This window comes from Anomaloglossus baeobatrachus, chromosome 6 (genome assembly GCF_048569485.1).
Source record: "Anomaloglossus baeobatrachus isolate aAnoBae1 chromosome 6, aAnoBae1.hap1, whole genome shotgun sequence".
NCBI lineage: Eukaryota > Metazoa > Chordata > Amphibia > Anura > Aromobatidae > Anomaloglossus > Anomaloglossus baeobatrachus.
This window is the reverse complement of record NC_134358.1, coordinates 545,677,220-545,704,444: the sequence shown is the minus strand read 5'-3', so window position 1 is coordinate 545,704,444 and position 27,225 is coordinate 545,677,220. Positions and strand designations below refer to the sequence as shown.

At 45.8% G+C, this 27,225-nt stretch overlaps 1 protein-coding gene across 4 annotated transcripts in view; it reads right to left on the bottom strand.

Moving 5' to 3' along the window:
- The window catches only part of CDK14 (cyclin dependent kinase 14), a 629,746-nt gene that overhangs the window by 137,460 nt on the left and 465,061 nt on the right, over positions 1–27,225 (bottom strand). The window lies entirely within an intron of this gene.

Genomic DNA, 27,225 nt, shown 5'->3' with positions numbered 1-27,225 from the left:
ATGTACAGTGGGTACAGAAAGTATTCAGACCCCTTTACATTTTTCACTCTGCTTCATTGCAGCCATTTGGTAAATTCAAAAAAGTTCATTGTTTTCTCATTAATGTGCCCTCTGCACCCCATCCCCCATCTTGACAGAAAAAAACAGAAATCTAGAAATTTTTGCTAATTTATTAAACAAGAAAAACTGAAACATCACACGGTCATAAGTATTCAGCCCCTTTGCTCAGTATTGAGTAGAAGCATCCTCCCTTTTGAGCTAGTACAGCCATGAGTCTTCTTGGGATCTGGATTTGGGGATCCTCTGCCATTCTTCCTTGCAGATCCTCTCCAGTTCCGTCAGGTTGGATGGTGAACATTGGTAGACACCATTTTCAGGTCTCTCCAGATATGCTCAATTGGGTTTAGGTCAGGGCTCTGGCTGGGCCGGTCAAGAATGGTCACAGAGTTGTTCTGAAGTCACTCCTTTGTTATTATAGCTGTGTGCTTAGGGTCATTGTCTTGTTGGAAGGTGAACCTTCGGCCAAGTCTGAGGTCCAGAGCACTCTGGAAGAGGTTTTCTTCCAGGATATCTCTGTACTTGGCCGCAATCATCTTTCCTTCAATTGCAACCAGTTATCCTGTCCCTGCAGCTGAAAAACACCCCCATAGCATGATGCTGCCACCACCATGTTTCACTGTGGGGATTGTATTGGGCAGGTAATGAGCGGTGCCTGTTTTTTTCCACACATACCTCTTAGAATTATCACCCAAAAGTGAAGTCTTCGCCTCATCACACCCGAGGATCTTAATTCTCATAGTCTGGGAGTCCTTCATGTGTTTATTTGCAAACTCTATGCGGGCTCTTATATGTCTTGCACTGAGGAGAGACTTCCATCAGGCCACTCTGCCATAAAGGCTGCAGTGATAGTTGACTTTGTGGAACTTTCTCCCATCTCCCTACTGCATCTCTGGAGCTCAGCCACAGTGATCTTGGGGTTCTTCTTTACCTCCCTCACCAAGGCTCTCCTCCCACGATTGCTCAGTTTGGCTGGACGGCCAAGTCTAGGAAGAGTTCTGGTGGTTCCAAACTTCTTCCATTTAAGGATTATGGAGGCCACTGTGCTCTTAGGAACCTTGAGTACCGCAGAAATTCTTTTGTAACCTTGGCCAGATCTGTGCCTTGCCACAATTCTGTTTCTGAGCTCCTTGGGCAGTTCCTTTGAGCTCATGATTCTAATTTGGTGTAACATGCCCTGCGAGGTCTTATATAGACAGGTGTGCGCCTTTCCAAATCAAGTCCTATCAGTTTAATTGCACACAGCTGGAATCCAATGAAGGAGTAGAAGCATCTCAAGGAGGATCACAAGGAAATGGACAGCATGTGACTTACATATGAGTGTCTGAGCAAAGGGTCTGAATACTTATGACCATGTGATATTTCAGTTTTTCTTGTTTAATAAATTAACAAAAATTTCTACATTTCTGTTTTTTCTGTCAGGATGGGGGATGGGGGGCAGAGTGTACATTAATGAGAAAAAAATGAACTTTTTTGAATTTACCAAATGGCTGCAATGAAAAAGAGTGAAAAATCTAAAAAGGTCTGAATACTTTCCGCACCCACTGTAAATAAAATCCAACTATGAAGAATCATTTCATAACTTTACTGTTTCCAGTAATCTGTACAAATGTTTTCAGAAACAAAAAAATCATTTTGCAGGGGGCAAATAAAATTAACAAAATTAAAAATAATGTGGTTGCATAAGTGTGAGCGCCCTCTTATAATTGAGGATGTGGTTGTGTCCAGCCCATCACATTCACCCTCATGTTACACAGTGGTTTATGCACGGCTGCCATTATTTACAGCCATTTGGATTAGCCCCATAAGAAGTGCTCGTCCCATCTGACAGAATCTCCGTCCCTGGCTGCAGAATATTATGGGTCTGGTGCGGAGTTCCCACTGCCCCTGGTGTATGGCATCATATGGCTTTGGCTACACCGCCTCATCAGCTGTCAGCAAGCGGCTGCAGGGAGGACATACCTTCATTTCCCCCCTGCAGCCACTTCTCCAGTGAGCCGGCTACACTGTATATAAAGATTATTTCCCTGCAGATTAACCCTAGATCTGCAGGAAATAGCGATTCTTGAGGCGACAGGTTCCCTTGAGCCCCACAGGGCTGAGGCCATGTTTTGTAAAATTAACAATGCAACAAATTCATATAAAATTTACATTTCTTCACTGATATATTATTGCCATGTGTCAGACACTTAGACCCTGCTATCCACAAGTTTTCCCTATGATGGGGACCCTGGCACGGTGTACGGGGTGGACGTGCAATGACAGTGTATGGGGGGAAATGTGTCTGGCACGGTGTATGAGGTGGATGGGTGTCTGGTCGGATGTGTCGCTAGCACCATGTATGAGGGGACATGTCACTAGAACAGTGTATGGTGGGACGTGTGATGGCACTGTTTATGGGGAGACGTGTGACTGGCACTGTGTATGGAGACGTGTGACTGGCACTGTTTATGGGGAGACGTGTGACTGGCACTGTGTATGAGAGACGTGTGACTGGCACTGTGTATGAGAGACGTGTGACTGGCACTGTGTATGAGAGACGTGTGACTGGCACTGTGTATGAGAGACGTGTGACTGGCACTGTGTATGAGAGACGTGTGACTGGCACTGTGTATGAGAGACGTGTGACTGGCACTGTGTATGGAGACGTGTGACTGGCACTGTGTATGAGAGACGTGTGACTGGCACTGTGTATGAGAGACGTGTGACTGGCACTGTGTATGAGAGACGTGTGACTGGCACTGTGTATGAGAGACGTGTGACTGGCACTGTGTATGAGAGACGTGTGACTGGCACTGTGTATGAGAGACGTGTGACTGGCACTGTGTATGAGAGACGTGTGACTGGCACTGTGTATGAGAGACGTGTGACTGGCACTGTGTATGAGAGACGTGTGACTGGCACTGTGTATGAGAGACGTGTGACTGGCACTGTGTATGAGAGACGTGTGACTGGCACTGTGTATGAGAGACGTGTGACTGGCACTGTGTATGGAGACGTGTGACTGGTACTGTGTATGGAGACGTGTGACTGGCACTGTGTATGGAGACGTGTGACTGGCACTGTGTATGAGAGACGTGTGACTGGCACTGTGTATGAGAGACGTGTGACTGGCACTGTGTATGAGAGACGTGTGACTGGCACTGTGTATGAGAGACGTGTGACTGGTACTGTGTATGAGAGACGTGTGACTGGCACTGTGTATGGAGACGTGTGACTGGCACTGTGTATGGGGAGACGTGTGACTGGCACTGTGTATGGGGAGACGTGTGACTGGCACTGTGTATGGGGAGACGTGTGACTGGCACTGTGTATGGAGACGTGTGACTGGCACTGTGTATGGAGACGTGTGACTGGCACTGTGTATGGAGACGTGTGACTGGCACTGTGTATGAGAGACGTGTGACTGGTACTGTGTATGAGAGACGTGTGACTGGTACTGTGTATGAGAGACGTGTGACTGGTACTGTGTATGGAGACGTGTGACTGGTACTGTGTATGAGAGACGTGTGACTGGTACTGTGTATGGAGACGTGTGACTGGCACTGTGTATGGAGACGTGTGACTGGCACTGTGTATGGAGACGTGTGACTGGTACTGTGTATGAGAGACGTGTGACTGGTACTGTGTATGGAGACGTGTGACTGGCACTGTGTATGAGAGACGTGTGACTGGCACTGTGTATGAGAGACGTGTGACTGGCACTGTGTATGAGAGACGTGTGACTGGTACTGTGTATGAGAGACGTGTGACTGGCACTGTGTATGAGAGACGTGTGACTGGCACTGTGTATGAGAGACGTGTGACTGGCACTGTGTATGGAGACGTGTGACTGGCACTGTGTATGGAGACGTGTGACTGGCACTGTGTATGGAGACGTGTGACTGGTACTGTGTATGAGAGACGTGTGACTGGTACTGTGTATGGAGACGTGTGACTGGCACTGTGTATGGGGAGACGTGTGACTGGCACTGTGTATGGGGAGACGTGTGACTGGCACTGTGTATGGGGAGACGTGTGACTGGCACTGTGTATGGAGACGTGTGACTGGCACTGTGTATGAGAGACGTGTGACTGGTACTGTGTATGGAGACGTGTGACTGGTACTGTGTATGAGAGACGTGTGACTGGCACTGTGTATGGAGACGTGTGACTGGCACTGTGTATGAGAGACGTGTGACTGGCACTGTGTATGGAGACGTGTGACTGGCACTGTGTATGAGAGACGTGTGACTGGCACTGTGTATGGAGACGTGTGACTGGCACTGTGTATGAGAGACATGTGACTGGCACTGTGTATGGAGACGTGTGACTGGCACTGTGTATGAGAGACATGTGACTGGCACTGTGTATGGAGACGTGTGACTGGCACTGTGTATGAGAGACGTGTGACTGGCACTGTGTATGGAGACGTGTGACTGGCACTGTGTATGAGAGACGTGTGACTGGTACTGTGTATGGAGACGTGTGACTGGCACTGTGTATGGGGAGACGTGTGACTGGCACTGTGTATGGGAGACGTGTGACTGGCACTGTGTATGGGGAGACGTGTGACTGGTACTGTGTATGGAGACGTGTGACTGGCACTGTGTATGGAGACGTGTGACTGGCACTGTGTATGAGAGACGTGTGACTGGCACTGTGTATGAGAGACGTGTGACTGGTACTGTGTATGGAGACGTGTGACTGGCACTGTGTATGAGAGACGTGTGACTGGCACTGTGTATGAGAGACGTGTGACTGGCACTGTGTATGAGAGACGTGTGACTGGCACTGTGTATGGAGACGTGTGACTGGCACTGTGTATGGAGACGTGTGACTGGTACTGTGTATGGGGAGACGTGTGACTGGCACTGTGTATGGAGACGTGTGACTGGCACTGTGTATGGAGACGTGTGACTGGCACTGTGTATGGAGACGTGTGACTGGCACTGTGTATGGAGACGTGTGACTGGTACTGTGTATGAGAGACGTGTGACTGGTACTGTGTATGAGAGACGTGTGACTGGTACTGTGTATGGAGACGTGTGACTGGCACTGTGTATGAGAGACATGTGACTGGCACTGTGTATGAGAGACGTGTGACTGGTACTGTGTATGAGAGACATGTGACTGGCACTGTGTATGAGAGACGTGTGACTGGCACTGTGTATGGAGACGTGTGACTGGCACTGTGTATGGAGACGTGTGACTGGCACTGTGTATGGAGACGTGTGACTGGTACTGTGTATGAGAGACGTGTGACTGGTACTGTGTATGGAGACGTGTGACTGGTACTGTGTATGAGAGACGTGTGACTGGCACTGTGTATGGAGACGTGTGACTGGTACTGTGTATGGAGACGTGTGACTGGTACTGTGTATGGAGACGTGTGGCTGGCACTGTGTATGGAGACGTGTGACTGGTACTGTGTATGGAGACGTGTGACTGGCACTGTGTATGAGAGACGTGTGACTGGCACTGTGTATGGGGAGACGTGTGACTGGCACTGTATATGGGGAGACGTGTGACTGGCACTGTGTATGGGGAGACGTGTGACTGGTACTGTGTATGGAGACGTGTGACTGGTACTGTGTATGGAGACGTGTGGCTGGCACTGTGTATGGAGACGTGTGACTGGCACTGTGTATGAGAGACGTGTGACTGGTACTGTGTATGGAGACGTGTGACTGGCACTGTGTATGGAGACGTGTGGCTGGCACTGTGTATGGAGACGTGTGACTGGCACTGTGTATGGAGACGTGTGACTGGCACTGTGTATGGAGACGTGTGACTGGTACTGTGTATGGAGACGTGTGACTGGCACTGTGTATGGAGACGTGTGGCTGGCACTGTGTATGGAGACGTGTGACTGGTACTGTGTATGGAGACGTGTGACTGGCACTGTGTATGAGAGACGTGTGACTGGCACTGTGTATGGAGACGTGTGACTGGCACTGTGTATGGAGACGTGTGACTGGCACTGTGTATGGAGACGTGTGACTGGCACTGTGTATGGAGACGTGTGACTGGTACTGTGTATGAGAGACGTGTGACTGGTACTGTGTATGAGAGACGTGTAACTGGTACTGTGTATGGAGACGTGTGACTGGCACTGTGTATGGAGACGTGTGACTGGTACTGTGTATGAGAGACGTGTGACTGGTACTGTGTATGGAGACGTGTGACTGGCACTGTGTATGGAGACGTGTGTCTGGCACTGTGTATGGAGACGTCTGGCTGGCACTGTGTATGGGGAGACGTGTGACTGGCACTGTGTATGGGGAGACGTGTGACTGTCACTGTGTATGGAGACGTGTGACTGGTACTGTGTATGGTGGCATGAATGACTGGCATTGTGTATGGGAGACGTGTGACTGGCACTGTGTATATTAGGGTATGTAAATGACACTAGCCATGTATACCCCTTTGTTAGGACTACCTCATGCTCATGGATGTATTCCCATACATTATATAGAGTCATTACACATAGAGGGATCTATTCCTATTATATAGAGTCATTACACACAGAGGGATCTATTCCTATTATATAGAGTCATTACACACAGAGGGATCTATTCCTATTATATAGAGTCATTACACACAGATGGATCTATTCCTATTATATAGAGTCATTACACACAGAGGGATCTATTCCTATTATATAGATTCTTTACACACAGAGGGATCTATTCCTATTATATAGAGTCATTACACACAGAGGGATCTATTCCAATTATATAGAGTCATTACACACAGAGGGATCTATTCCTATTATATAGAGTCATTACACACAGAGGGATCTATTCCTATTATATAGAGTCATTACACACAGAGGGATCTATTCCTATTATATAGAGTCATTACACACAGAGGGATCTATTCCTATTATATAGAGTCATTACACACAGAGGGATCTATTCCTATTATATAGAGTCAGTACACACAGAGGGATCTATTCCTATATATTATATAGAGTCATTACACACAGGGGGATCTATTCCTATATATTATATAGTCATTACACACAGAGGGATCTATTCCTATATATTATATAGAGTCATTACACACAGAGGGATCTATTCCTATATATTATATAGAGTCATTACACACAGGGAGATCTATTCCTATATATTATATAGAGTCATTACACACAGAGGGATCTATTCCTATATATTATATAGAGTCATTACACACAGGGAGATCTATTCCTATATATTATATAGAGTCATTACACACAGGGAGATCTATTCCTATATATTATATAGAGTCATTACACACAGAGGGATCTATTCCTATATATTATATAGAGTCATTACACACAGAGGGATCTATTCCTATATATTATATAGTCATTACACACAGGGGGATCTATTCCTATATATTATATAGTCATTACACACAGAGGGATCTATTCCTATATATTAGAGTCATTACACACAGAGGGATCTATTCCTATATATTATATAGAGTCATTACACACAGAGGGATCTATTCCTATATATTATATAGAGTCATTACACACAGGGAGATCTATTCCTATATATTATATAGAGTCATTACACACAGGGAGATCTATTCCTATATATTATATAGAGTCATTACACACAGAGGGATCTATTCCTATATATTATATAGAGTCATTACACACAGAGGGATCTATTCCTATATATTAGAGTCATTACACACAGAGGGATCTATTCCTATATATTATATAGAGTCATTACACACAGAGGGATCTATTCCTATATATTATATAGAGTCATTACACACAGGGAGATCTATTCCTATATATTATATAGTCATTACACACAGGGGGATCTATTCCTATATATTATATAGTCATTACACACAGAGGGATCTATTCCTATATATTAGAGTCATTACACACAGAGGGATCTATTCCTATATATTATATAGAGTCATTACACACAGAGGGATCTATTCCTATATATTATATAGAGTCATTACACACAGGGAGATCTATTCCTATATATTATATAGATTCATCACACACAGAGGGATCTATTTCAGGTGTTTATTTCTGTTATTGTTGATGATTATGGCTTACAGCCAATGAAAACCCAAAAGTCATTATCTCAGAAAATTTGAATATTATATAAGACCAAGTGAAAAAATTGTTTTACACTCAGAAATGTCGGCGCCTCCTTAAAAGTCTGTACAGTAAATGCCTCAATACTTGGTCGGCTCCTTTTGCATGAATTCCTGCATCAATGCGGCAATGTGGCCTGGAGGCGATCAGCCTGTGGCACTGCTGAGGTGTTATGGAAGTCCAGGTTGCTTTGATAGCCGCCTTCAGCTCGTCTGCATTGTTGGGTCTGGTGTCTCTCAGATTCTCTATGGGGTTTAGGTCAGGAGAGTTTGTTGGACAATCAAGCACCGTGATACTGTGGTTCTTACTCCAGGTATTGGTACTTTGGCAGTGTGGACAGGGGCCAAGTCCTACTGGAAATGACATTTCCATCTCTAAAAAGCTTGTCGGCAGAGGGAAGCATGAAGGGCTGTAAAATGTCCTAGTAGACGGCTGCACGGACTTTGGTCTTGATAACACACAGTGGAGCTACACCAGCAGATGACATGGCTCCAAACCATCACTGATTGTGGAGACTTCACACTAGACCTCAGCAGCTTGGATTGTGGCCTCTCCACTCTTCCTCCAGATTCTAAGACCTAATTTCCAATGCTTGTGCACCTTTTTCTACCACACTTTACCTTTCCACTCAACATTCCATTAATATGCAAGAGAAAAAGAAGAAAAATCCAGCTCTTCAGGCTAAGAAAGCCACGGTCTTTATTTTAGCATGCAGAAATAATGGATAGCATGATCAGCATGGTCATGCTATCCGTTAGTTCTGCATGCTAAAATAAAGACCGTGGCTTTCCTCACCTGAAGAGCTGGATTTTTTTTCTTTTTCTCATGCAATATTAGGCTGAGGCAGCGCCTGTCCGTGCTCCAGGGAGAAACCAGGAGTGAGCCTATACACGGTGAGCTGAAACACACAAATTGGATTCCATTAATATGCTTTGATACAGCACTCTGAACAGCCATCTTCTTTGGAATGGCCTTTTGTGGCTTACCCTTCTTGTGGAGTGTGTCAATGACTGCCTTCTGGACATCTGTCAAGTCAGCAGTCTTCCTCATGACTGTGCAGCCTACTGAATCAGACTAAGGGACCATTTTAAACGCTTAGGAAGCTTTTGCAGATGCTTTGTGGTAATTTTTCTAATTTTCTGAGATAAATGACTTTTGGGTTTTCATTGGCTGTAAGCCATAATCATCAACATTAATAGAAATAAACACTTGAAATAGATCCCTCTGTGTGTAATGACTCTATATAATATTTAGGAAAAGATCCTTCTGTGTGTAATGACTATACAATATGGAGGAATAGATCCCTCTGTGTGTAATGACTTTTTAATATATAGGAATAGATCCCTCTGTGTGTAATGATTCTATATAATATATTGGAATAGATCCCTCTGTGTGTAATGACTATATAATATATAGGAATAGATCTCTCTGTGTGTAATGACTCTATATAATATATTGGAATAGATCCCTCTGTGTGTAATGACTATATAATATATAGGTATAGATCTCTCCGTGTGTAATGACTCTATATAATATATCGGAATAGATCCCTCTGTGTGTAATGACTATATAATATATAGGAATAGATCTCTCTGTGTGTAATAACTCTATATAATATATTGGAATAGATCTCTGTGTGTAATTACTCTATATAATATATCGGAATAGGTCCCTCTGTGTGTAATGACTATATAATATATAGGAATAGATCTCTCTCTGTGTAATGACTCTATATAATATATCGGAATAGATCCCTCTGTGTGTAATGACTATATAATATATAGGAATAGATCTCTCTGTGTGTAATGACTCTATATAATATATAGGAATAGATCCCTCTGTGTGTAATGACTCTATATAATATATAGGAATAGATCCCTCTGTGTGTAATGATTCTATATAATATATAGGAATAGATCCCTCTGTGTGTAATGACTATATAATATATTGGAATAGATCTCTCTGTGTGTAATGATTCTATATAATATATAGGAATAGATCCCTCTGTGTGTAATGACTCTATATAATATATCAGAATAGATCCCTCTGTGTGTAATGACTATATAATATATAGGAATAGATCCCTCTGTGTGTAATGACTCTATATAATATATTGGAATAGATCCCTCTGTGTGTAATGACTCTATATAATATATGTGTTTCCCTTTTTGTATTGAATTCCTGAAATAAATGAACTTTTTGATGATATTCTAATTTATTGAGATGCACTTCTGTACAGAAGACAGTTGTGATAATTCCCCAGTTTCTCACTCTCCATCACATAGAACAATGCAGTGTGCAGTACTGGTAAGTCACCACAAGAGGGCGGCACAGGACAGGAAATATCTGGCACAAATCCCACACTGATATAATTCAGTATAATGTTGCAGTAAAACCATAAACTCCAATAAATGGATCAGAGGCTTAAAAAAGTAAAAAAATGGTGTTTTATTTTTTTATTTATTTTTTTTTTTTTAAAAGTGAACTCTGCTTTGTTGTGGGGTCTTCACACTGCAGACGTCTCCCTTTCTGCTCCATTATGGCCTGCGCCGGTCACCACCATCCGCCGGAATCAATTGGCATGTATTGATCTCAGCGTGCCGCAGGTGATGCATTAATCGTGGCACCCCACAGACCCCCCCTCCCCGCCGCCGTCCGTTCCAGCTTGTGTCCAGGGGTCCGCCAATGTAAACCCAATAAATGAAATCTGACACTTATGGATCCACCACAATATAATAAGAGAAATCGCACTTAGCCGCCTCTGATAATCGCACGCCGCCCCGCCGGAGGCTCCCCACTGCAGACTGCATATTAAATAGAATCAGATGTACATCTGGAGGCAGAGCGGGGGTCCCGCCAGCAGTGGGAGGGTTAATCAGCGGACACATCACCGAGTGCGCCCTCTATTAGAGATGAGGGGCTGCCGGGGGCCGCGCTCCAGACCCCACAGGGAACGGGGAGGAAAAACTTTCCAAAATTCCTTTCTTCTGTTCGGAATCTTTCACGTCAAAGGAATGTGTTATCCGTATAAGAGCGGCTCAGCCGTTACAGTGTGTCAGGACAGTGCGGGGGACAGTCACCAGGAGTATGGGGGGAGCCTGAGGATTACAGATGTAGCAGAGCTGAGGGGGTGACTGAGCTTTAGGGGTGATGGTTTATATGTCATGAATACTCAAAAAAAAAGTATACCGTAAACTATGTACAAAATTATACAAATCCCCACTACACCTGCAACTATGAACTCAGCTCTGCTGCATCTGCAACTGTGAACTCAGCTCTGCTACATCTGCAAGTGAGAACTTAGCTCTGCTACATCTGCAACTATGAACTCAGCTCTGCTGCATCTGCAACTGTGAACTCAGCTCTGCTGCATCTGCAACTGTGAACTCAGCTCTGCTGCATCTGCAACTGTGAACTCAGCTCTGCTGCATCTGCAACTATGAACTCAGCTCTGCTACATCTGCAAGTGAGAACTCAGCTCTGCTACATCTGCAAGTGAGAACTCAGCTCTGCTACATCTGCAAGTGAGAACTCAGCTCTGCTACATCTGCAAGTGAGAACTCAGCTCTGCTACATCTGCAACTGTGAACTCAGCTCTGCTGCATCTGCAAGTGAGAACTTAGCTCTGCTGCATCTGCAAGTGAGAACTCAGCTCTGCTACATCTGCAACTGTGAACTCAGCTCTGCTGCATCTGCAAGTGAGAACTCAGCTCTGCTACATCTGCAAGTGAGAACTCAGCTCTGCTACATCTGCAAGTGAGAACTCAGCTCTGCTACATCTGCAAGTGAGAACTCAGCTCTGCTACCTCTGCAAGTGAGAACTCAGCTCTGCTACATCTGCAAGTGAGAACTCAGCTCTGCTACATCTGCAACTGTGAACTCAGCTCTGCTGCACCTGCAAGTGAGAACTTAGCTCTGCTGCATCTGCAAGTGAGAACTCAGCTCTGCTACATCTGCAAGTGAGAACTCAGCTCTGCTACATCTGCAAGTGAGAACTCAGCTCTGCTACATCTGCAAGTGAGAACTCAGCTCTGCTACATCTGCAAGTGAGAACTCAGCTCTGCTACATCTGCAAGTGAGAACTCAGCTCTGCTACATCTGCAAGTGAGAACTCAGCTCTGCTACATCTGCAAGTGAGAACTCAGCTCTGCTGCATCTGCAAGTGAGAACTCAGCTCTGCTGCATCTGCAACTGTGAACTCAGCTCTGCTACATCTGCAAGTGAGAACTCAGCTCTGCTACATCTGCAAGTGAGAACTCAGCTCTGCTGCATCTGCAAGTGAGAACTCAGCTCTGCTACATCTGCAAGTGAGAACTCAGTTCTGCTACATCTGCAAGTGAGAACTCAGCTCTGCTACATCTGCAAGTGAGAACTCAGCTCTGCTACATCTGCAAGTGAGAACTCAGCTCTGCTACATCTGCAAGTGAGAACTCAGCTCTGCTACATCTGCAACTGTGAACTCAGCTCTGCTGCATCTGCAAGTGAGAACTTAGCTCTGCTGCATCTGCAAGTGAGAACTCAGCTCTGCTACATCTGCAAGTGAGAACTCAGCTCTGCTACATCTGCAACTGTGAACTCAGCTCTGCTGCACCTGCAAGTGAGAACTTAGCTCTGCTGCATCTGCAAGTGAGAACTCAGCTCTGCTACATCTGCAAGTGAGAACTCAGCTCTCCTACATCTGCAAGTGAGAACTCAGCTCTGCTACATCTGCAAGTGAGAACTCACTTGCGGCTGTAGCAGAGCTGAGAAATCGGATCTGCTACATTTGCAACTGGGAATTCAGCTCTACTACATTTGCAAATGAGAACGCAGCTCTGCTACATCTGCAAGTGAGAACTCAGCTCTGCTACATCTGCAAGTGAGAACTCAGCTCTGCTACATCTGCAAATGAGAACTCAGCTCTGCTACATCTGCAAGTGAGAACTCAGCTCTGCTACATCTGCAAGTGAGAACTCAGCTCTGCTACATCTGCAAGTGAGAACTCAGCTCTGCTACATCTGCAAGTGAGAACTCAGCTCTGCTACATCTGCAAGTGAGAATGCAGCTCTGCTACATCTGCAACTGTGAACTCAGCTCTGCTACATCCGCATCTGATAATATTCACAACTAGGAATATTTGTAAATCAAAACTTATCAAATGTCTTTAAAACAAACTATTCCACAATTCCACAATTTGGATTCAGCTCTGCTACATCTATAACTAATAGTACATACCGGAGGTCTCACTGCACATTCAATCTTTGCCATTATATATATATATATATATATATATATATATATATATATGTATATATGGGGTGCAATCATGGACCCTCATCAGCCAGAGGCAGGTACAGAACCTGCATCATGTGGCACAGGGGTCCTTGGTCCCTTTAGGCATCAGATCCCGGCCCGTGGCCCCTTGTGACTGCGCCCGTGGCCCCTTGTGACTGCGCCCGTGGCCCCTTGTGACTGCGCCCGTGGCCCCTTGTGACTGCGCCCGTGGCCCCTTGTGACTGCGCCCGTGGCCCTCACCGTTGCTTTTTTGTCTGCATCCCCTGCAGACCTCCACTATGTCTATTATAATCCGCTGCTTTATATTCAGTGTGGCCCCCCGCAGCGGCGAGTGCAGGGCTGAGCCTTCCCTTTCATCCGTTTTACCCTTCCAGCACAAATAAAACTTATAAAATGCCAATGTGTCGGCCATGCCCCGTCCCAGATATTAATAGATGTGACAGTGCCGTATTGAGGAAAGGTTACAGCGGCCGCGTGTCACCTCATCCAAAGTGAAATATTAATCAAAAGACTTCTAGAATCCGCGGCCGCCCCGCAGAGAGCGCGCTGTGTGACTGCCAGCATGGCCGCCTCACCCCGGAGAAAAGCCTTCCACATCACACAGCTGCCGGGACGCCTCCATCCTGCTGGTCACACACAATACATGAGAAGGAGGGGTTCACACCGAGGGGAGACCGGAGGGTAAAGCAGAACTCCGCTCATTACACTATTACCATGATCGCGCCCCTGGAACATGGCGCCGAGAGCGCGATGAGGAGAAAAACGCTGAACTGACGTGAATCCAAGACTTGTTTTATACGCTCTGTGAGATGCCATGATGATGATGATGGTGATGATGATGAAAAATCCAACTTTAGGAGCTGATCCTGAAACAATATTTTTTTCCTTAGGATATTGGTAATCCTGTTATCAACTTCAATGGTGTCCGGCTGTAGAAGGTCACTATCTCGGGTGTATCATGATTGACAGACAACCCTGTGTTGTCCGGCTGTAGAAGGTTGCTATCTTGGGTGTGTAACAGTTGACAGACAGCCCTGTGTTGTCCGGCTGTAGAAGGTCACTATCTCAGGTGTGTCACGGTTGACAGACAACCCTGTGGTGTCCGGCTGTAGAAGGTTACTATCTCAGGTGTGTCACGGTTGACAGATAACCTTGTGGTGTCCGGCTGTAGAAAGTCACTATCTCAGGTGTGTCACAGTTGATAGACAACGCTGTGGTGTCCGAATGCAGAAGGTCACTACCTTGGGTGTGTCACGGCTCACAGACAACCCTGTGGTGCCTGGCTGTAGAATGTCACTATCTTGGGTGTGTCACAGTTGATAGACAACCCTGTGGTGTCCAGCTATAGAAAGTAGTTTTCTCAGGTGTGTCACAGTTGACAAACAACCCTGTGGTGTCCGGCTGTAGAAAGTCACAATCTCGGGTGTGTCACAGTTGATAGACAACCCTGTGGTGTCCGAATGCAGAAGGTCACTACCTTGGGTGTGTCACAGCTCACAGACAACCCTGTGGTGCCTGGCTGTAGAATGTCACTATCTTGGGTGTGTCACAGTTGATAGACAACCCTGTGGTGTCCAGCTATAGAAGAAAAATTGGACATTTTTCTTCTATAAGACCAATTGTAAAATTCTATAAGACCAATTTTTTATCTATACTGGCTAACCCGGTACAAAGATATATTTTACCTGTATCAGCTATAGAAGGTCGCTTTTCTCAGGTGTGTCACAGTTGACAGACAACCCTGAGGTTTCCGGCTGTAGAAGGTTGCTGTCACGGGTGTGTCACAGTTGACAGACAACCCTGTGGTTTCCGGCTGTAGAAGGTTGCTGTCACGGGTGTGTCACAGTTGACAGAAAACCCTGTGTTGTCCGACTGTAGAAGGTTGCTATCTTGGGTGTGTCGCGGTTGACAGACAACCCTGTGGTGTCCGGCTGTAGAAGGTCACTATCTCAGGTGTGTCACGGTTGACAGACAGCCCTGTGGTGTCCGGCTGCATTTAGCTCCACAAACTGCTTCTTGATATTCCATCCTTTCCCCTGTGGTGTGAATGGAGTCTTTAATGTCTTCTCTGTTAAGGTTTACTCTTTCCCCTTTAAGACCCTGCGTAGATCTTTTCCTTTTCAGCTGCTAATCATTATCCTTGACACTCTGTCTTTAAATACTGGCCTTTCCCCTAGGTATGCTGCTGGTGATAGCGTTAGTTTCTACGCAGTTCTCATTGCAAGCAGTCAGCCTGTAATTATGTGGAGAAACATTGTTTGTTGCTGTCATTCTCCCTACGCCATCCTGGAGGTATTTTCTTCCCCAGTTTGTTTTCCCTGTGTGTTCTTTATGAAGTGGGGTTGACTAGCGCTCATCACGCCCATTCATTACCTAGGGCCCAGTTCAGGGCCAGGTATCCTGCTTGGCGCATAAGTAAGGAACCTATCTAGAGACAGCTAGGGGGCAGCGAAAAACGTCTTGGGGGTCACCATCTCCCCCCTCCCCTAAGCACAGGATTTCCCTCTTCCCTCCCCTCCCTTCTCGCCATTCCCTCAGTATTTCCCCAAACCTAGCCTGACCCCCGCAGATTGGGGAGGTAGAGATCCAGACTGCACCAATACTTTACTAATGAGCAATTCTAAAATTAGGCAATCAATATCAAAAGCCCCTTTAGGCGGAGATGACACCTTGTGTATTTGGTGTGGATTTGTGTGCCAAAATACCGTATACTAGATAAGGAGCGCAGATTTCAACACATCTCTCTATCTACCTTAAGACGTTAGCCTTAAAGGGATTTTCCACTTTTAGAAAAGGTGACCTCAAACGTTTCCATTAATGTAAAATGGCAAACTCTGCTAGTACTCGCCTACCCGGGCATCAGCACACCAGTCTCTTTATTTAATATTTTTTTTATTTTATTTTTTTTCCGTTTATTTTTTTTCATGTTTTATATTTACACATTTTTCTTACATAAATCGTCCACAGATGTGTTTTTTTTTCATTATATTAATACTAAAAAAAAAAAAAAGTTTGTTTTTTTTTCTTTAATTGATACCTTAAATTTTGGGATATTTACGACATTTTATTCCAATTTCTGGAAAACTTGTAGAGCCCAAACAAAAAAAAATAAAGAAAAATAATTTTGGCTTTTTGATTTATTTTTCTTTTTGGAGGTTAATATAGTGGTCAGTTTTACAGTTTGATTTAGATCAGACTTTTACATACACTGTGACACCAACTATGTATATTGCTACTTATTTCTTACATTTCTTTTTTGCTTATTTTTAATTATTTTATATCTTTTCTTTGTTATTTTTATATATTTTTTTTAATTTATTTCATTAATTTTTCCTTTATTTTTGAACTCTGCAGAGATTAATGATCTCATTTTATTGCTTATATTATATACTGCAAGATAAGGGTACTGTAGTATTTAGAGCAATTGACATTCATTTCTGTGTCTAGGCTTCGCAGGATGACCAAGATGGCAGAGATGGGGTCCATCAAAATGCTCCTGGGTGCAATGCTGTCCCACTAGGTACACGGAAGTACCAAGCGAACGGCGAGAGGGAAGGGAAACCCTGTGTTTAGGTAAAAGGAAGATGGTGACTCCTGACCAAACCTACTACTGGTCCCTGGGGTCCCTCACCTCCATAGATAGGTTCCGCACCTATACGCCAAGTCGGATACCTGACTCTAGGTATCCCTAGTGCTGGACCCCAAGTAGGGAATGGGTGGGATGAGCTCTTTGTCAACCCCACTAAACTACTTTAGAAGACACAAGGAGGACACAGGGAAAAAGCATGGACTATTTATCCACGGATGACAACGTTCAGCAAAGTTTTCAGCAACAATACCACAGAGGAGTACAAGCCTCCTGCTTGCAACCAGAGCTAGAAGGAACTGAAAATATCACCAGCACCAGTCCAAAGGAAGGAAGAAAGGAATAGGTATTTAAGCACCAAGATAATGCTTCTGATCAGCAGCTGGGTGGAAGTCGAGCTCTTGCTGGGTCTAAAAGGGGTAGAGATGAATCTAGCAGGAGGGCTGCCTATACCAATGAATACTGAAAGCAGGAACAATGGAAAGTCAGGGAGAATTCTGCGCAGCCAAACGCTGTGGCCAGAAACCACATGACTGTGTCACCCGTGTCACAGCTGTGAAACATGCCAACTAGGGATGATCGAATATCCAACGAATAGGTCGCCGCTATGCGAATATTCGATGTGCAATGTAAGTCTATGGGAAGCTTGAGTAGTTGCTATTTGGCAACTATTCGGGTTTCCCATAGACTTACATTGCGCATCGATTATTTGCAAATAGTCGAATAGTGGCGACCCATTCGGCGAATATGGGCGTTGCCGAATATTTGAGGTATTCAATCATCCCTAATGCCAACCCATCAGAACTCCTAATTGATAAATGGCTAAACAGCAGTGATCTGAGCTAGCTCTGGTCGCTGCTGCTAATGATAGATTTTGGCTATATAACAATACTGGCAACTGCCCAGTAGGGAGCAGGTTCAGTTTTGTGTACATCCACCCTGACTGTGGTGCACTCTTAAAATATAAAGGGTGCAAAACTATGGTGTTTGGCCTTTTGATGTGGTGTTCATCCGGCCAACACTGTTCCTGAAAACAACTGATAGGTTGGGACACTCTGCCGATCAATATTTATCTTAAAGTCATCAATAAGTGGACAACCCCTTGAATGTTGAGAGATGCTAAATTTAGGAGGACCCCTCTTTGGAAAAAATATGATGGACAGTTACAGGAAGAAGTAGATACTCAACAGGGGAAAGACCGTCGTGGCAAAAGCTCGGTAGACAAAAGTTGTGCCGACCTACTACCTCCACATAGGCACCGAAATCCTCACACAATGGCACCCATGACAGTATCGGCAACAATCTTGACAACCCGACTCCCTACATCTTGTGCTTCCATCCAAAAATTGTGCATCAGTGAAGACAATTTGGGCTTTCGGAAGCCGCAGCTCATCTCCGCATCCATCAGATTAGAGATAAATCGGAGAGGTCACCGGCTCGCGGAAGGTTTGTCACCTCGGAATAAAAGAACTGGCGGAATATAATAGGATGGAACATTCGCGGCTCCATCACTGTATATTTTCCCCGCAACGGTAAACTGAAGTCTTCACAATTCTTCGCGCTCCTCGCCTCTCGGCCCTTTATTCCGTTCCTCGGCTTATCAGTCTTTATTGGGAGAAAATGACACAGAATTGGAGAGATGGATGCGTCGTATTGTCGAATGCATTTCAAAAAAAGGATATTTAAGACTTGGTCAGGATGGCCCCGTCCGCCCGGAGAGACCGATTCAGCCGCCAAATGTTGTGTATTATCTACAAATTGCCAATTACCGGACGCGCGGCGCCTCTACTCCTCTACTGAGGGATGTTGTGATTTTATATAATACTGCTTTGTATCACATGTATGATACCTCCCGTCTCGGCACCGGGGGCCGCACGTGGGGCCGCCAGAGGGTTTGCTTGAAATTCAAAAATGAAAATTTCACAAAAATTCAAAGCTTAAACTAATTTCTATACGGTTTAAGTTCAATTTTTATCTTAAAAATTTGGGGTACTCAGATCCGGGCCACGAGGTCACTTCTGTGGGTATCACGGTGGCGTGGCCCGGTCTGTGATCCCAGGCTCCACAGTAAAAGGGGATTTGGTAAGGGAGATTGTCCGTGACGCCACCCACGGTTGTGGTGATTGTGTGGACACCACCGCTGCTCTGTATGGGGATCCCGGGAGCGGTGACAGGGAGCAGCTTTGTTGTTATCTCTCCCCTCCGTGGGTAGGGGGTTGGTTGTCCCGGGGCCCAATGATGGGGTAGGGATGGATGGCAGGCCGGGTGCGGGGCCTGGTGAGGTGCAGGGTCGCAGGGGCAGCGCTGTGCCGCACAGCACGGTGGTACTCACTCAGCCAGAAATCAGGACACAGTTCTTGGTAAAACACTCGGCTGGATGGATGGGTCCCACAGACGCTGCGGTGTTTTCCCCTGACCCAGTTTGGTGGTGCAAGTCCTATCCTGCACCTTCCGTACACTCCTCCTGCGCTCCGGCTTCCAGCTGGCTCCCCGATTCAGTACCGGTGGGCCACCGCCCAGCCCCGGCTACCTACGGTTCCACCAACTGTCTCCCCGGCTCCCTGCAGACAGCCACTACCGTCTGCCTAACTCTCTGCTGCACGAGGGCCCTAGGCTCCAATCCTAGGCCCCAGTCTGCGCCTGCCTCCCTGCAGACCTCTTCTCTCCTCCTCCGCCTGAACTTGACTGGGCTTGTTTCCTGCCTCAGGCCAGCTAACTCCTGGGTGGGCGTCTCCATCTCCTGACTCCGCCCACCTGGTGTGTCAGTCTGAGCCCGAGGAAAGGAATCAAGTTTCACTGGGGATGTCTGCTGTGAAACTGCTGGGGGTGGGGGTGGGGGTGTTGTTACCTGTGGCCCCTGGCTTGTCCAAGGCGCCACATATAGAGGTGATATCAGTCATTGTACAGGAAAAGGAGGAGGTGAGCTGTGACATCACTTATTTTGAATGGAGGATCTTGTGTTATCTACTGTATATAGGAATGTGATCAGTTATTGTACAGGAGGGGAGGAGGGGAGCTGCGACATCTTTTGAGAATGATGGATCCTGTGTTACCTTCTGTATATAGGTGGTGTTAGCAATCATTGTACAGGAGGGGGAGGAGGTGAGGTGTGACATCTATTGTGAATGGTGGATCCTGTGTTATCTTTCATTGTAAAGGAGGAGGACGTGAGCTGTGACATCACCTATTATGATTTGGGGATTCTGTGTTGTCTGCTGTATGTAGAAGTGTTATCATTCATTGAACAGGAGAGAGAGGAGGTGAGCTGTGACATCACTTATTTTGAATGGTGGATCCTGTGTCACCTTCTGTAGATAGAGGTGTTATCAGTTAGTGTACAGAAGGAGGTGAGCTGCGACATCACCTATTGTGAACGGTGGATCCTTAGCTATCTACTGTATATAGAGGTGTTACCAGTCATTGTACAGGAGGAGGAGGAGGTGACCCGTGACATTATCTATTGTGAATAGTGGATCCGGTATTACCTTCTGAATATAGATGTGTTATCAATTTATCAATCATTACACAGGAGGAGGAGGTGAGCTGTGACATCACCCATTGTGGATGGTGGATCCTGAGTTATCTACTGTGTACGGAGGTTTCAGGAGGGCTTCAGAGGCTGGAAAATCATTGAGATGGATGTTAGCAGCATACAAATATAATGGGAACAGCATGGGCAAGACACATGGACTCCCAGGTCACTGCTCGTAAGTAAATAAATGAATAATAATTGAGGAAAAAAAAAAAACAACATGGGTCCTCCTTTTTTTTTTTTTTTTTTTTATCACCAGTCAAGGTAAAACAGACAGATGGGGGCTGGTATCATATGGGTCAGAAGGTCCATTGTTATTTGGCCCTTCCCAGCCTAAAATAGCAGCCCAAAAAAGCTGCCCCAGAAGTGTCTCCTCTTTTAGATGCGTCCAGTCTGGCACTTTGTTAGGCTCTTTGCGATTGCCCTGGTGCGGTGGCAATTGGGGTAATACATTTGGGGTTAGCTGTGAAATGTCAGCTGTGTAGGGTCAAATGGCATCAAGCCCAGGGGTTAGTAATGGACAAGCAACTATAAGACACCCCCATTACTAACCCTGTAAGTGAAAAGTGGGGGGAAAAAAAAAAAAAAAAACACACAGTGGAAAGTAGTAGTTTATTTGAATAAAGACGTTATCACTATATTGAAAAGTATAATGACAGAAGTGGGCTATGTGCTCTTCAGTGCTAAGGCTGAATTTTGATCCCGGTATGGCCCTGGTGGGAGGTCACTTTTGCAGTCTCATTACATCATTGTGATCACATTCTCCTGGCGGGAAAGTGGTGTTGGCTGTTGAAAATATGAAGAACCCTGTTTGTTACCGTTTTACAAAACCCCCAATGGGCTGTTCAGTATTCGGTCGCCTTTAGGCCACAGTTTTTCAAGCATTTCTTGATAATTGGCTGCAATGAAGAAACGGACCTTTACTAACCCCTATAACCCTCCCCTCCTCTCTTGCTCTAGCAAGTGAGATGTTTTCTTGCAGCGCCTCCAGAGGGCTAACGAAGCATTGCATTGTCTGTGTAATACAAGGCATGGTCAGGTCCTCCAGTTCTTTGTATCTATCCTCCAATTTGGCCAAGAAATGAGGATTCTGAAGAAAGGAGTCTAAGTCCAAATTCTCCAATACGTTCTATGACAATGGAGGCAGTCAGACGTCATACACATGACTGTGTGCATTGCAGACCGGAGAGTGATCACAATAGAACGGTCTGATTAATCCGCTATTACACAGTCCGGAGTATTAGATCCAAAAATCCCTCTTCGTGGTTGTTGTCTTTTCTTTCCCAGCGTGTTACAATCATTGCCCGGTAATTGTTAGACGCGTTAACTTGTTGCTCATTCAACGCGCTCAAGTTTACATTTGCTAATCCTTTGTGTCTAGACTAATGCAGCTGCTCCACCAGCCCCAATTTCATATGGATTTATAGACTACGGGCAAAATATACAACATTTTAGTTTTGATCCTTGTGAAAAGATGAAGAATGTGCAGCGATGATATGTGAGAGTAATGAAAACTGGGAAAAAAAAGTTAAAGGGTATTCTGGTAAAAAGATGGTACCATCTATCCACCGACCGGGCAAGCGATCAGTAATTACTAGTGATGAGCGGGCACTACCATGCTCGAGTGCTCTGTACTCGTAACTAGTGATGAGCGAGCACTACCATGCTCGGGTGCTCTGTACTCGTAACTAGTGATGATTGAGTGAGCACTACCATGCTCAGGTGCTCAGTACTCGTAACTAGTGATGAGCGGGCACTACCATGCTCAGGTGCTCAGTACTCGTAACTAGTGATGAGCGGGCACTACCATGCTCAGGTGCTCAGTACTCGTAACTAGTGATGAGCGGGCACTACCATGCTCAGGTGCTCAGTACTCGTAACTAGTGATGAGCGGGCACTACCATGCTCAGGTGCTCAGTCAGTACTCGTAACTAGTGATGAGCGAGCACTACCATGCTCAGGTGCTCAGTACTCGTAACTAGTGATGAGCGGGCACTACCATGCTCAGGTGCTCAGTACTCGTAACTAGTGATGAGCGGGCACTACCATGCTCAGGTGCTCAGTACTCGTAACTAGTGATGAGTGAGCACTACCATGCTCGGGTGCTCAGTACTCATAACTAGTGATGAGCGGGCACTACCATGCTCGGGTGCTCAGTACTCGTAACTAGTGATGAGTGAGCACTACCATGCTCGGGTGCTCTGTACTCGTAACTAGTGATGAGCGGGCACTACCATGCTCAGGTGCTCAGTACTCGTAACTAGTGATGAGCGGGCACTACCATGCTCAGGTGCTCAGTACTCGTAACTAGTGATGAGCGGGCACTACCATGCTCGGGTGCTCTGTACTCGTAACTAGTGATGAGCGGGCACTACCATGCTCAGGTGCTCAGTACTCGTAACTAGTGATGAGCGGGCACTACCATGCTCAGGTGCTCAGTACTCGTAACTAGTGATGAGCGGGCACTACCATACTCAGCTGCTCGGTACTAGTAACTAGTGATGAGCGGGCACTACCATGCTCAGTACTCGTAACTAGTGATGAGCGGACACTACCATGCTCGGGTGCTCGGTACTCGTAACTAGTGATGAGCGGGCACTACCATGCTCGGGTGCTCAGTACTCGTAACTAGTGATGAGCGGACACTACCATGCTCGGGTGCTCGGTACTCGTAACTAGTGATGAGTGGGCACTACCATGCTCGGGTGCTCAGTACTCGTAACTAGTGATGAGCGGGCACTACCATGCTCGGGTGCTCGGTACTCGTAACTAGTGATGAGTGAGCACTACCATGCTCGAGTGCTCAGTACTCGTAACTAGTGATGAGTGAGCACTACCATGCTCGGGTGCTCGGTACTCGTAACTAGTGATGAGCGGGCACTACCATGCTCAGGTGCTCAGTACTCGTAACTAGTGATGAGTGAGCACTACCATGCTCGGTACTTGTAACTGTGTAGTGGCCATTCATGGGTACTACAGCTCGGCTCCTATTGAAGTGAATGTGATCTGAGCTGCAATACTGACAAACAGTTTTCTCTACTCATATAAATGGGGAAAGTAATACAATCTTCATTTGCACAAAATGCAGAATATTACTGCAGCACCCAGGGGGGCAGGTGGTCCAGGTCGGGTCTTGTACCTGTTTTACTCGTCACCGGGCTGGTGCGGAAGTCTGGGATGTTGCGGTGCCCTGAGGTGTACACCAACAGAAGGGGGATAGGAGGTGAAAGTTTGTTGGGACGCCACCTGTGGTACACAGCCAGGGAATAGCAGCCGCTGCAGTCGCTGTCCTCGGGGTCGGATGGTGGTAGCAGTCAAGATGGAGTCGCTCCCCACAGGTGGAGTGGGCCCTGGGAAGGATGATGAGGAAAGTAGTAATGGCTGGCGCCGAGGTGCGGGCCGTCGGTAATAAGAGTCCGAGTCGGCTCCGGCGGTTCCAGGTGTCTTTACTCACAGTTCTTTAAGAAACCCGGTTGCTGCCGCAAAAGCACTGGTCACCGCTGTGATGGGCCCCGTTGACCTCGGATAAGTTGGAAGAAGCCACCGGTGTTTGTAAAATGTTCTTTGTAAGAGTTGCCCCTCCAGCAGTGAGGAACCCGGGCTGAGCCTCCGCTCCAAGCCTAGGCCCCGTGAAAGAAGAAGAAGAGAAGGAAGTGGTGACGTGTCGCCAGAACTGATGTCCCAGGTAGACTGACTGGTGATTGTGTGAGTTGCTCCTACTTCTACCCCAAGTGGAACCCGCCCCCCCAGGTGGTTGTCCTAGTGAACGGGAAATTCCCATGCTTCGTGATGGCCACCCCCCAGCCTACCCTAGTCCAGCTCCCCAGTAAGAAGGCTCCTAAGCTGCATGTAAAGTGTGAATGTGGAAACACCGGTGATTAACCCACTCCTTACCCGAGGCGAATACCGTACCTTAAATAAGGTGCAATACTCTGTGGCGACTGGTGCCTCAGGGGTGCCACATTACCAGATCTGATCAAAATTCTCATTGAATCCTGAATTTGTAAAAGTGCTCATGAGACATGTTGTCGGCGTTCTCCTGATTGTACATTTTGGGAACCAAGATTCTAAAATTATTGATGAAGTATATTAAAAAAAAAAAATGCATTTCCATTGCTCGCTATATGAAGTTCACCTTTAAAACCAGCAGCCCAGAAGAGGAGCTTCAGCAGCCGCAGCAGGCGAGGGTCCGCGGAAGATTTCATTACCGTTCTTATACAGTAAGCACTATTATTCAATTGAGTTAAACCATCTGCAGCGTCAGCGCTTCCCGCGGTATCTGCAGATCAGCGACTAATCTGCACCGCCGTCAGGACACACGGCGTTGTACGCGGCCCGGAGACACCCGGTCACAAGTAATAAACCCTCTACCACATTCTGGAGCTTTGCGCTCATAAAAAAGTTCTATATATATATTTATAAACAAGTTTTTTTGCTTTTGTTGTTTTGTTTTTTGTTTTTTTTTTTTTGCGCTTTAGTTTTTAAATTTAATCATTTTATTACCCTGACCCAAGAATTTGTTTAAAATATACAATTCATTGTAATATTAATGCATGTACGTTTTTGGGGTTTTTTAATGTTTATTTTTACACGGGACCCCCCTATTTTTTAACCTCTCCTAGGGAGGTGTAGCAGGAGAGCACAGTGCCGATGATTCAGTACTACCTTCATCCATGAGCTGATCAGCCTTAGGTCATCTTGGTTGCTGCCTATGCAGAGTGCATCCAAAACTGACCATTAAGAGAGGGAGTGAAGAACAACTGGCCGCTACCACCTATCGCAAGCCGACTGCAACGAATAGCCTCTGCATTGAAGAAGCCACTATCCCACCATTTCGAAAACAGGTATCCCCAAGGGGCAATACCTCAAGGTTAGACGCAACTGCTCTACAGATATGTCATTTTTCCATCAGGCGGGGAATCTCAGGAATCGTTTTTTGAATAGGGGATATCCTGCAAAAATTTTGAGTGATGCATTGGGGTCATTGCTGTGACCCCGAAAAATAGTCTTCTCACCCCAAGAAACAAAGAAGAACCTATGCAGAGTGCAGCAGCAGAGATCATTTTATTGGCTGCTGCGCTCTGCATAGGCAATGAAAGATGACAAAGCTCAGTTCATTACACAGAGGGATTTTTTTTTATTTTTTTTTATCTCAGGTCACTTTCTATGCAGAGCGCAGCAGCCGAGATCAGTTTATTATTGGCTCCTGCTCTCGGCATAGGCAACGACGGCGATGACAAAGCTCAATTCAATGTACAGTGTGAATTTTTTATTATCTCAGTCACAACCTATACAGAGCGCAGCAGCCGAGATCAATTTGTTTTCAACTGCTGCGCTCTGCATAGGCAACGATGTACAGTAGGTGACAAAGCTGACAAAGCTCAATTCATTACACAGTGACTTATCTCAGTAACTTCCTATGCAAAGCAAAGCAGCAGAGTTCAGTTTATCAGCTGCTGTGCTTTGCATAGGCAACGACAGCGATGACAAAGCTCAATTCATTACACAGAGTGATTTTTTTTAAATCTTTGTCACTTTCTATGCAGAGCACAGCGGCCGAGATCAGTTTGTTATCGGCTGCTGTGCTCTGCATAGGCAGCGACTGAATTGAAAAAGCTTAATTCATTACACAGATTGAATTTTTTTAATCAGTCAGTCACTATACATAGCACAGCACTGCTCTGGGCGAGTCTCCTGAACACCGAACATCGGGGGGTTCGCCCATCCCTACACAGCAGCTGAAATCTGATTAATATCTGCTGCTGCGCTCTGCACAGGCAATGACAGATGACAAAGCTCAATTCATTAAACAGAGTGATTTCTGTTAATCTCAGTCACTTCCTATGCAGAGCGCAGCATACAAGATCAGTTTATCGGCTGCTGCGCTCTGTATAGGCAACAACTGAGATGACAAACCTCATTTTGTAACAAAGAGTGATTTTTTTTATCTAAGTCACTACCTATGCAGAGTGCAGCAGTAGAGATCAGTTTCTGATCAGCTGCTGTGCTCTGCATAGGCAAGGACAGAGATGACAAAGCTTAATTCATTACACAAAATGATTTTTTTTATCTCAGTCACTTCCTTTGCAGAGCACAGCAGCCGAGATCAGTTTATTGGCTGCTGCACTCTGCATAGGCAACAATGGAGAAAACAAAGCTCAAATCATTGCACAGAGTAATTTTTTTTATCTCAGTCACTTGCTATGTGGAGCACAGCAGATGATCATAAACTCCTGTGCTCTGCATAGGAACTGATGACAACGACAGAGACAAAAGAGCAGAGCTGGAAGGGCACAAAGTAAGAAAAACGGTCATGTGCTGACACCGCTCCCTGCTATGGTTCCACTGGATCATCAGTGGGGAAATATGAGCCCATAAAATATTGCCCTCTTATAGATTTTTCTCACCCAGGACAATCGTCCATGTGTCCCCCAGATTACACCCCACAGCTGACCCCCATTATCCTGACTCTCATCTTCCAGCAGCACCAAAGTCTCCCTTATAAACTAGTCTAATGTTGTCCAAATATGTCGATGTGTGTATGGGGAACCCCGGGAGGTCAGGATCCAGCATTTACGTTTTTGGACAGCCAATTATTTTGTTCTCTACTAATTAGGCTGCCGCCAGAGATGTCTGGCAGAGGCTTTGTCATAGAGAACAAAGTATCATTCCGCATTATGTAAA